At 39.7% G+C, this 12,673-nt stretch overlaps 1 protein-coding gene across 8 annotated transcripts in view; it reads right to left on the minus strand.

The window, feature by feature from the left end:
- ARID1B (AT-rich interaction domain 1B) overlaps positions 1-12,673 on the minus strand; it is a 311,032-nt gene that overhangs the window by 199,387 nt on the left and 98,972 nt on the right. The window lies entirely within an intron of this gene.

Raw genomic sequence — 12,673 nt, forward strand, 5'->3', positions numbered from 1 at the left:
TTCAGTCCAAGAAATACAGCTACATATGGACACAGTGTTTTATGGACTTAGCACAGTCATGTGACTAAGGCGTAAATGATAACATACAATACGATAACATGTAATCCAAATTTATGGTATGAAAAGGTTTTCAAGGACTGGGTTTAGTTCAAACTAATAAAAAAAAAAATGTTTTCTGACAAATTATTAAATAAAAAGTAAATGTTGTATTTTTTTTCTGTATATTGAATCATACATTATAACACAAACATGATTTGAGCAGAGTCTTGCAGGGACAAAATGTAAATTTTACAGACATCTATCTCTGTAATATAAGTGGTACTGCAGTCTTCCTCCCCCCTTCTGTTCGTGACTCATTTGCTAGCATTCCCCTAATCTTATGAGCGCTGCTTCTGATTATATCACTGTTGTCTAGACCATGCATTGACTTTACTGAGGGTATACAGCATTGGAAGACAGGATAGTATAGGTCTCAAGACCAGAAAACAGAAAACCAGCAGGACAAGAGAAATAGCCCTACAGGAAGGATGTTATGTGTACAACTTACATAAGCAAGATCAGGACATACTGTATTTACGCTTTTACATGGAGACACAGATATTTCATTCTCACAGATTCTAGGAGAACATGCATGTTTATCACTTGGTATGACAAGTATTATATGGAGTTTCTTCTATTTCTAGGGAATAATACAGTGCCTCACAGAATACAAGGATCATATATATAGCAAGGTCAAAGGCATGGAACCTAAATCTTTTCAAAGTCAAATATTTTATGTATGTAAATGTTTTAGGCGTATCAGAACTAAACATATGTATAACTTGTGATTACTGAGCCAGCCATTTTTATTTCCTTCATGACAGTCCCACTGGTTAACACCGCAGTAAGCAATATATGCATTTTCCATAAGTAGGAAATCATCAGGTTTAGGTTAAAGGAGACAATAAGAGCTGTGATGCACAGTGAGATCTCGGCAAGCATGAACGTCGATTGACGATAAATATGTTGATTTGCATTCATTTGCATCGGTCTGATTACATAGGCTGATGCAAAGTGAAAGGGGCAGAAGTAATTGCTACCGCGATCCTACCACCCCATTTGGCTGCAGTGATTATTGGCATCACGTCTCTGACTACACAAGGTGATGTTCTGCCAATAATCTGCATCTTTTATCCGACAATCAACCAATCAAAAACCAAGCGCGTGTTGGCCGCCTGATCACAGCACAATATGGGTGGACATACACCGTATACCTATGCTATAAGTGAAACAACTTCATTTCAGCTGCATTTAACTACTGGCCGTATGGTTTTGCTGTTAATGCGCTGCCAACAATTAAAAGCAGGTGAAGCACCGGCACCTGGTGACTGAATGTAGCTATAGCTACATATAGGTACACAGAGTGTCGCCACCCTAAGATCGAGCAGTTATTGGGAACGACCATTCCACGGAGAGCTTGTTTTCCCAATAATTTCCCAGAATAATTGGATAGAAAATATCGCCTTAAATTTTAAATATTTTAATAGCAACCATATGTGGCCTCTCTGTCTGGAAACAGTTTTTTTTTTTTTTTGCATGGACACAAAGTTTTTTGTGTCAGTGCATGCAAAAAAAACAAAACAGTTTCCAGGTGGAGAGGCCGCATACGGACACCGGCAGCTTGCTTTAAACACCCATTCAAATGAATGGGTTTTAAGGCTGACCGCCGACAAGCCGTCTCCTGTCCAGTTTCCCCGGGGTTTAGGACGGAAACCCCGGGCGGACAGCGACGATAGTGTGAACATTCCCTTATTGAAAATTATTAATTTTTAGTCTTTAATATGGAAAAAATACTCTCTAATTATATTTGTTTCTTCTTTTAAGATGCACTGCCCAAGGTCCCCATAGATTTTAGAATACAAACCACCCCTTAAAGGGATTCTTGTTGACACGTCGGAACTGCCTTAAGAAAGGATATCCTTCTCCTACCTTTAGATGTCCTCTCCGTGCCGCTGTTCGGTATAAATCTCGGTTTTCGTCGGTATGCAAATGAGTTCTCTTGCAGCACTGGGTGCGTCCCCAATGCTGCGAGAGAACTCTCCAGCGCCGCCTCCATCTTCCTCAGGAACGGCCTCTTCACGCGTCTTCTTCTGACAAATTTCTAGGCCTTGGGCAGAGCCAACTGCGCATGCCCGCGGCCACAAGAAAAATGGCTGCTTACACAGTAAGTAAGCGGCCATTTTCTTGTGGCCTGTGGGCATGCGCAGTCAGCTCTGCCCTAGGCCCGAAGCCTAGAAGTTTGACCGCCCGCGCCAGAGGAAGACATGTGAAGAGGCCGTTCCAGAAGATGAAGGCGACGCTGGAAAGTTCTGTTTGAGCGCTGGGGCCGGCCCCCAGTGCTGCAAGAGAACTCATTTGCATACCAACAAAAATTGGGATTTATACCGAATGGCGGTGCAGAGAAGACTTTCTTAAGGCTATTCCTACGTGTCAACGAGAAAAAAATTTGATTTTAATGGTAGAATCCCTTTAATGTTTGATTTTTCAGAATGAATAACTTTCTCGACCAACTTTCCCCAACATGTATGATTGGTATCAAATCAAAAGTCTTGTGATTAATAGTGTACCTAGAAGCAGAGCTCTTGATAAAGACTTCCCATGGTTTCTCAAAGAATATTTCCTCTCTACGTCTTCAGTTCTAACAAGCTCCATAAATGTTTACATACATATTTTTAATGGTATCAGGTTTTTTTTCACAGCTGCATTTTTAATTTAATGACAAATCATCAGTTCTACAAGTCACTAAACGGGAACTTTCCTCACAGCCACATGGAGCTTATTATATGTGCATCAATGATATCACAACAGTCATTTACATCTGCTGCATCAGTAGGGAAATGTATTGAAACTGCTGGAATATTGCCATTATCATTACCAATGTACAATTGCTTAATAAGGGCAGTGGAAATATTGGGCACAGATGCCTCATTTTTATTTTAAAAAAAATGTGAACTTGTTTTTGTATGGAGAGAGTCTGTTGATCTGTCAAAACCAATGCTGAAATCATATATTGAGTTTTCAACAGTAGTTTATTCTACACATTCCCATGTCATACTTTTGGTTGTGTATCATTTATACTGTATGGTGCACATTTGAGCTTTATGGTACTACTAAATATTCAGGTTCTTTTTTTTTTTTTTTGGGGGGGGGCTAATAAATAGACAGGAACTGGATGGATATATCCTATTATCCTATCCTATCCTACTATTATTATTATCCTACTATTATTATAAATGTGAAAGTTTGTGTGTTTGGATGTTTGTTCCTCAATCCCGGAAAAAACGGCTGAACGGGTAACGTGCATTAAAACATAGGCTACTTTTTAACCTGATGGCTTCCTGACAGCTATGAATGAATTTATGTTCATACTACGCTAAAGGACCCAAGATGACGTCATCAAAGGTCCTTGAGCCGTTCCTGGATAGGATCATGCTATAGTGTCAACGGAGCTATATAGGATTGACCCAGAGAGTGTGCACGCCGCTGAAAATGGAGTCTACTGGAAGGTCAGGAGAGTAGCGAACATGCCGGCTGTGGGTTGTCACGAGGAGTATATTGGGTGTACATTCGGGTATATCGGGTGTATTTGTGTGAGTAAGAAGGGGGAATGTGGTGTTCATGCTCTGATGGGGGGGCTCGAACTGTGGCAAATTTCCGCAACAGCCATTCAGCCGTTTCTAACACGGAAGCAGCTTAGACACTGACAGAAGACAACCTCCTCTAATTCAAATTGGCAGATGTAGCAGAGCTTAGGCAGCGCTATAGCACAACTTAGTCTGCTCTCTATAGGGATGTACATAAAGCTGGGTATGCTGCGCTTATCCAGAGCTGTAGTGGAATCAAGACGCGGGCGGATCATCGCCAAACGCATTTCGCTAAATATCAGCGGATCATCACCACCAACACGCGGACGAAGTCGCGGGCAGAGGCTAGTATATATTTATTTGTATCTATAGATATACATAGAAATATCTATCTATCTATATATGCATGCGTGTGTGTATTAGTTTGATTTACTGTTCCTAACAGATTTAACTATGCTAAACACTTGCCGTTTCCCTGAATATAAGAGTAGACTGCAAATGGGATCTTGCACACTGGGAACACGGCCATAAAACAAATTTTCCTATCTTTCTGGGGATTTTTTTTTTCTTTGAGCTAACAAGAAAGCCTTTGTTGATGTTTATGGAGTTGCTACTTGAGCAATTCTATAACTTTTTTTTGCTATTGTAACGAGCCACACTTATCTTATACAAGCCAGTAATTTATGTCTCCAGTAAATGGTAGGATATACTGTTAGGCAAAATTATATCAGTAAGGTTACAGTAACAAGATCACACTGAAAAGCTACAGGTTTCTAATTTGTTCCTTTTACTATGAGATCTGCATCTAAAACTCACACCAAGTTATTTAAGTGGAGAACTGCTATGAGGCTATAAGTGAATGCATATGTATACATATACTCCTTGTACAGCACAGGTAGAATCTTCTTATACCTAAAAAAAATGCTACAAATAGAGCTAAACAAAAACTCTACTGAAGCAATGTTATAATCTTTCCCCAGCCTCTAATGTTCTTGCCACTTGTATGTGTCATAAAATGAAATAAAACTGTTGAAAATATTCCATTTTCCACTGCCTGCTTTATACCCTGTGGATTCACACCATACTTCCAACTAGGACACACTCCTTTTATCTCATCAAAATTGCACGACAAAGTTAACATAATGTAATCTCAGCAGTAGCTAGCAGAAGGCAAAATTGAAGCGCCTGTGTAGTGTTAGACAGGGTAAGGTTTGACTTTAAAGACTAATAGCTCATTTTCCTTTAACTCCCATGGGTATTGATCAGACACATTTTTCTGTGACCTGAGAATATTTAGTGACTGTGCATTAGATATGATTCAAGCATGGGATCAACGGTAGCACCTCTATTCTATTTTCTGCTCAGTCGAGAAATGATTGCCTTCTTGGCACCGTATCTATGCAATCCTGCTGTATCCCAATCCAAGAGCTCAGGGATTTTAAAGAGGTAACAAGATGTACTTTACAGAGATCTGGGTGCACTACAAATTTCAGGTTTTGCGCAAAGTATGCAATCTTCAGGTGAAGCACTGTGATGGTGCCGATTAGAGCGGAATACCTGCCATTCTGTGGGAATTATATTACATTCTCCACTGGTAACACTTAAGATTATGAAAAAATAAAGGATTACTGTATGTTTTACAGGAAACTTCAACTGCACAGCATCATTTTTCTCACTCTGCAGAAAAACACCTATTTTTCTGTTCTATTGCTTTAACAAAGTTGAAATAATTCATGCAAATGAACAAACATTGTACATATAAGCTGAATGTGAACTTCAAGTTTTCCTTTTGTTGTAACTGCACATATTGTGTCTTTAGTACTGAATCGAATACTATATGAATTGCAGAAGATAGACGTCTCCTTTATATCATGCCATACATGGGTTCCGTGCTATAGTTACTCTTTTAGGAAGTAGCCAGCTCAGTTTGGGGCTTCTCAACCAAACCATTTTGTGTTTTTATTCTTGCATACTAAGAGCCATAACTTTATACTCAGTTAATGTAAGCCTATAAGGGCTTCGCATTATGCAGGACAAGTCGTAGTCTTTAATGGCACCATTTTGGGTAAATATTTTTCATCAATTAACTTCTATTAACTCTTTCTGCCATTATCTTTTCAAGTTATACGTTTATTTTCTAGGTAAATACAATTACATTGATACCAGATCTGTATAATTTCTTTTACTATTTTTTTTTATAGAATAAAAATCCTCTCATAACAATTTTCTTGTTTGGCTTTTTTCATGAGAACTGATGTTTTTATTGGTATCATTTTGGTAAATATACGATGCTTCGATCGCTTTGCATAACTTTTTTTTGCGGGCCAGCAGACCAAAAACGGCAATTCTAGTATTGTTTCTTCAAATTTTTTTATACCATTCAACAGACTAACACAAACTAACACTAGTTGTATTCCTCCAATCATTATGGACACTGCAGTTATGTTTTTATTTTATGTTTTGCAAAAGTGGGATTACGGTTTCATTTCTGACTATTTTCTTTTAAACTTAATTTATTTTTTACACTATCTTTTAGCCCCCCTAGTGATGTGAAGAAATATTTTTATCACCTACATAATACACTGTAGTGCCATACATTATGCAATCAGTATGAAACTAACAAGCAGTCTATTAGGCCATGCCACCGGCACGGCCTATAGGTATATACTACTGGCAGCCCTGAGGGCCTTTACTACCTCCTCGTCTACCTTTTGATGTAATTGACACCCTGCACTTGCATTTACATGGGTGCTGATGCTTAATAGAGGGAACTCCCTTCTTCTGGAGCCATGTAACAAGGAGATCTAAGAGTTTTGGAAGAAGGTGCCTGGCAGAGTATACAGCTGGGTAACCATTTCATATGGCATGGGGGACCCCAGAGTGTTCTGATGTATTTGACCTAGAAAGTCATATTCACCTCTATAATGATTGATGTAGAAAGTGCACTGGTTAGTCACCAACGGGTATAGTCTTTATTGTTTTGTGACTGTGCACAAGAGTTTAATGTGTGCATAGAGCCCAAGGCTGTGTTTCCAGTCCATATACATCTAATGGGTATACACACAACATTGCGATGCAACAGATTACAGAGTGTGTTAATATTTTATTGCCTGCGCCCACAAATTCTATATTATGGTGGTACTCTCCCCTTTAAGTATTGCTATTAGAGGAGAATACTGTGCGTCACAGCACAAAACATTACGTAGAGTGTGGAGTGCCTTGTTGGAGATTAACTACACATAGGTTACATATTTACTTTGGTGTCTTCATAATTTCTAAGTGCTGCCCCCAGAAAAAAAAAAGAAGTTATTTTTGTATGGATAGTGCCAGCACTCATTATAAAACCCATCATTATTATTTCTAGATGGATGCTGATGGTACTGTGCTAGGAATCAATAAAAAAAAAAACCCTATATACTGAATCTCTAAAATTCACAAAATTCACAAAATTCACATTTCTATTCCTTGGAGGTCAAGGCCATTCCCATGAGACCTTCATTTCCAATAACATGCTCAGTGGCGTAGCTGGAAGCTCCTGGGCCCTAATGTAAAACCTGTAATGGGGTCCTTGGGCTATGTATATTATTGGTGGTTTCCTATGCTGTAAGGAGGTCTTTGGGCCCTCTCAGTGACCAGGGTGATTTCTACCTCTGCACCCCCTATGGCTATGCCCATGACTATGCTATACACTTTCACAAATCAGATAAGAGCAGCAGGTAATATAATACAAATTATATAGTATTTTCAATTCATATAATATGAGCTATGGAAAATGTAATAGCACTTTAAAAATAAAGTATAAAAAATTTATTGTGTCTTATGTACAAGATAACACAATAAAAGCAAACACAAAACTGTAGTTATTTCTTGGTGAACAGGAGTGTAAACTATGGCTTTTTGCATCAAGTTTAGCGCTTATCCACACTTGAACAAAATGTACAAAATGTTCTTGGTTGGAATGTGCATAGGAATATGCTCTACAGTAACCAGCCACATTTTCAGGGCCAGGTGAATGGTGAATGAAAAGACCTTTCCATTTAGTGTGACTATATAAGAAGTTTAGACCTTCACATTGCACGAATATGTAACTTTGATGTAAAAATCTTACTGTTGAAGGTCTCTGCAAAACAGCCAAAAATACAAAATGTTTATTTTACAAGCCAAACATGCCTATGTAAATATATGGATTTTTGAGATTTAATCCATTTAGCAAAAATGGTTATTCTCAATTTGGGTTTACAGTGACCCTTGTATGATGGGTGTTCCTTTTTGTGTACCTTATTTTGGTCAGGTTGCTGCAGAAACTGCCAGAAAGAACAGTCCTGCACGGAGGACTTTCTCTCCGCTGGTTTCAGTATAGAAATGGTGAACACCTGACTTTATAGTCAGGTGTTCATTATAGTCTCCCATTATAGTCTATGGGGTTTGCTGGTGTCTGCGGGTAACCGCTATTTTAGCGGTTTGGCTCAGGTCTGTCATGTGCTGGTCTGAACCTAGCCTTATACATGTATTTATTGATATGCCCCCTGATCAGCGTTTCTGCATTGCTAAACGTGTGTTATGTATATCTTCTAAAACTAAAATAGATGGCCATGCAAAAAAAGAGAAAATGTAAATAAATAAATTAGATGCTTATGATTGATCCACACACAGTGATGGAGACTCAAGCAGTGAGCAAACTTAAGAAATGCGGAAAGCATGCCTTGCAGTTAAAAACTACCCCTTTTAAGATTACAGCCATCATAGTGACCAGGTTAGGTCAAGTGAAAGTGGTGTGGCTATCTATCTAATGTGTAAGGATCCAGCAAAACTCAACTAGCCAGATATTTTTGTTCCCTACGAGTAGCCACTGATAGAGGAATCTGGCGACAGTTTCCTCCCCTTTGCAAGTTTAGTACAATGCACAGCTGAGCTAAGCAGAGAGCGCATGTTTATCGTGGAGTTGGGTGACGCAGTTGGGTGAAGCAGCTGTTCGTTGTATGTCTATTTTTAGCATTCTACAACATAAAAAAAAATATGTTTGCTTTCAAGTAGTATCAACTAGAATTTTCACCTAAAAAGTTCTTTAGAAATATGTCTTTATAAGGGAACGGTTTAACTTTGGGCATATGTTTTCAAAAATGGAACACATATATGCGGACTCTGTCAGCCAATTGGGACATTATAGTTTGCTTAAAATCTATGCTCCTGTGCGGCACGTCAAATGAAAGTATCCATTAGGTTGTTCCTATTAGCAAGATGGTTAAAGGAGTTTCCTGGGCAAAAAAAGTTATCAAAAAATATCTGTTAGCGCTACTAATAGGTTATTAATTGCACTCATATGCCTATATTCATGTTTGGAGTGATTTCTGGGTGTCTCTGAGGGCTGTTGGTATCTCTGCTTTTGTTTACTGCTCTGCTTCCTGCTAACTAACTTCCTCACTAAACCTCTTACCTTTCTTCACCCTCCTTCCTCTGCCCCCCTGTCTCTCTAACTATCCCACCCTTTTCTACTTACTCAGACCAACCCCCGACTCACATACTTACCCCTCCATGATTCTTCTGGCGAGACGGCCCCTCCTTCTCTACTGCTCCCATACTCCTCCTCAGCAGTGATCAGACTCCTCTATTGCGCTTGTGTGAAAATTACAGGCAGCGGTGCGCACATGTAGATGAGCGCGCACCACACAGACAGCAGCAGGAGGGGCTGTCTTGCCGGAAAAAGCCATGGATGGGTAAATATGAGTGGAGTGGATGAGGAAGTGGGGGGGGGAGGATAATCACAAAATGTCCCTGGGGCAGTCACATAACTGCCCCAGGAATATGGGTAACTATACATATCAATGTTAATATCAATGATAATCAATGTTATTTAGAAAGTAGGAGGGGGAGGGTGTTTAGAGTAGTGCAGGGATTTTAAGTTTTCCCAAACAAACCCTTTAAATTAATTATAATCTATAGTTAGAGTATATTTTGCCATATATTAGTAGCAGATATGTATATATTATAATTTTTTTATTTTTATGTATTGGGGAAAAGTTGAATTCTTCCAGCAGCCTTGTAGCCAGTATGTATCCTCTGTGTTACATGAGCAATGCCTACCACCTAATCTTAAAGCTAAAACAAAGCACTAGGTTTGAAATTTTGGACTTGTCACTAAGTCTTAAAGCACAAATGAAAAATGAATTATCATCCTAGGTGGTATCTACTATATAGTTTGTACATGCATGAATGTGTCAGAAAACTAATGTTTTACATTTCAAGCTGCAACAGCCCATAGAAGTGTTGAGAAAAAAGTACATTTGTACAAAGTGCAAAAATACAACAAACGTTAATCCAAAAATCTGTGCCATCAGCAGCTAAATATAAGAATATAAGCAAAACAAAGTAATAATGAACATAGCAGGCTAAGCCACGTAAAAGCCTGTGCACGGCTAATGTCACTTCTCTGGAGTGCTCGCTTGAAATGGCTGAGGAAAGCATTCAAGAAAGCTTAGTCACTTCATTGTGGCTTTTAGCTTTTTGCCTTTATTTCAGGCTTAAACAAAGTTCAGTGGGGCATCAAACTGCCTCGGCTTTAAATTACAGTTTGCTCTAAAATAGAATGCATGCACAACATGTTCCCAAAGCTGCAGGGAGGGAGTTCTATTCACTGGAAATTGAAGGCTTGGCGAGTCAATAATCTTCTTTCACACAGTAACAATTTTTAGCTAAAATTTCTTGACCCAAACAAAGGAAAACAACATCATTCAGCTAGTTTACAGTATTGTGGCAGAATGTAGAAGAATGGAGGTGAGGAAAATACCCAACACAATATATTTAAACAAAAAAGTATACTATATATGTATACAGGCGAACAAGCCCCTTCCTGCCGCAGTGGGAAGGATACTTGGTCTTTTCCAGTTGGTCTCCCAATGCCATCATTTTGTCTTACTAAATAATCCACCTTTATCCTGGTCTCTACTGAGGTCACTGTATTTCATTGACCTTTCCAGATTTTTAGTGCCAGTAGTATGTATTGTAAACCAGAAAAAAAAATTACATCTTTGGAGGTTCTATACCTTCTATAAAAAGCATGAGTAAATAACTACAGTATACTTCCATAAGGCCTAACCTAAGGATAAATAATTAATATCAGATCGGTGGTGGTCCGACACCAATCAGCTGATAACACAGAGAGTGGAGCAGGAAGCAAAATACTCCCTTCTTCATGTAGTGGCCAGATCAAGTTACTGAAGATCAGGTCCCATTCATCTGAATGGGAAATAGGCTGCACTGACTCGCTTCAGCCAATACACAGATAAAGGAACGGTCTGCCTCCTGCTCCTTAAGATAAGTCATCATTATTTTTCTACATCCTATAAGTTTATCCTTTTCACCTTCTATAGGTATATATGGTAACATTTTTTTAATTATTGGAAGAGAAACTATACTTTTCCACAACATAAATGCAATGTTTCACAGCTTAAAAAAAAGACATGGCCTAGTTTAATACTTAAAGAGGACCTTTCACCTCCTGTGGCACATGCGGTGTAATACATCACTAGAAAGCCAACAGTGCGCTGAATTTTGCAAGTTAACAAAATTGCAGTCGTTGTTTACAATCATCTTCATACATACAAGTACAGGACCAGTGTAGATGGTCAAAACAGGAACGAACCCCCCCCCCCCCCTGTACTCGTCTATAGACAAGCACTATCAGGAGGGGAGGGGGGTGTTTCTCACTGCTCAGCATCATGGCTGGGCGGTAAGGAACGCCCCCCTTTCAGTACAGCGCAATAGACGCTGCTGTGAGGAAGGACGTTCCTGACTGTCTATCAGAAACGCCCTTCTGACAGTGAAGAGCTACAGTACCAGCATCGGTAGCTCTTCACCGGGGGCTGAATACTTTATTAACCTGTAGTACTTTCTTTTAGCCACAGCAAACCATTCACTCTATATTGGTAGCATATACAGATAAAGTATGCAGTTGCCAAAGGAGAGGGGTCAACTTCGAGCAGCTGTATGTCCTGTTTTATACCACCTAGAAAAGAGTTTCTGGTGTCATTTGAAAGCGGAGAATAATGCAGCTCTAACTAAAACAGAAAAAGAATTCTCTGCTTAGAAACAGTCAGGAATGTGATTTTTATATGTTTCAGTATAGGTAACGCAAAAGATCAGCTTTCAAATGATACCACTTTTCTAGGCAGTATAAAAATAGAGATACAATTCTTTGAAGTACTCTTCTTTCTGTATATACTGGCAATACAGGGTAAATACGGGCAGAGCTCCATAACACCACTTAGAGCATTGCTAGGGAGGACTATAGCTGGTTTTCTGTTAAAAGAAACAAACACTAGGTTAATGAAGTATAATACAAAAATGTTCAGCAATCCCCTCTCTACAAATTAGCAAAAAAAAAAAAAAAAAAGTGAAAACCTTGTTAAACTTTAAAGGGATTCTACCATTGAATTTTTTTGGCGATCACACGTCGGAATAGCCTTTAGAAAGGCTATTCGTCTCTTACCTTTAGATGTGATCTCCGCTGCGCCTTTCCTTAGAAATACCGGTTTTTACCGGTATGCAAATTAGTTCTCTTGCAGCAATGGGGGCGGGCCCCAGCGCTGAAAATGCGATTGGGGCGTCCCCACTGCTGCTGGAAAACACACACCACACTATCTTCGGCTGGATTCTCCCCTTCGTCGTCTTCCTTTGAGTCACCTCCAACGCCTGCGCAGTTGGCTCTGCCAGTGAGACACTAGCAGAGCAGAGTGCGCATGCCGGCTGACGGCCATTTTTGGGAGGCCGCTCTTGCTCTTGTAGTCCAATACAGGAGCGGCCTCCCAAAAATGCGCGCCAGCCAGCATGCAAACTCTGCTCTGCTGGTGTCTCACTGGCAGAGCAAACTGCGCAGTCGTCGGAGGTGACGCAAAGGAAGACGACGAAAGAAGGGGAGGATCCAGTTGAAGATAGAGGCGTCGCTGGAGCGTGTTTTCGAGCAGCAGTGGGGACGCCCTCAACGCATTTTCAGCGCTGGGTCCCGCCCCCATCGCTGCGAGAGAACTAATTTGCGTACCGGTAAACGGTAAGGA

Source organism: Leptodactylus fuscus, chromosome 3, assembly GCF_031893055.1.
Source record: "Leptodactylus fuscus isolate aLepFus1 chromosome 3, aLepFus1.hap2, whole genome shotgun sequence".
Lineage (NCBI taxonomy): Eukaryota > Metazoa > Chordata > Amphibia > Anura > Leptodactylidae > Leptodactylus > Leptodactylus fuscus.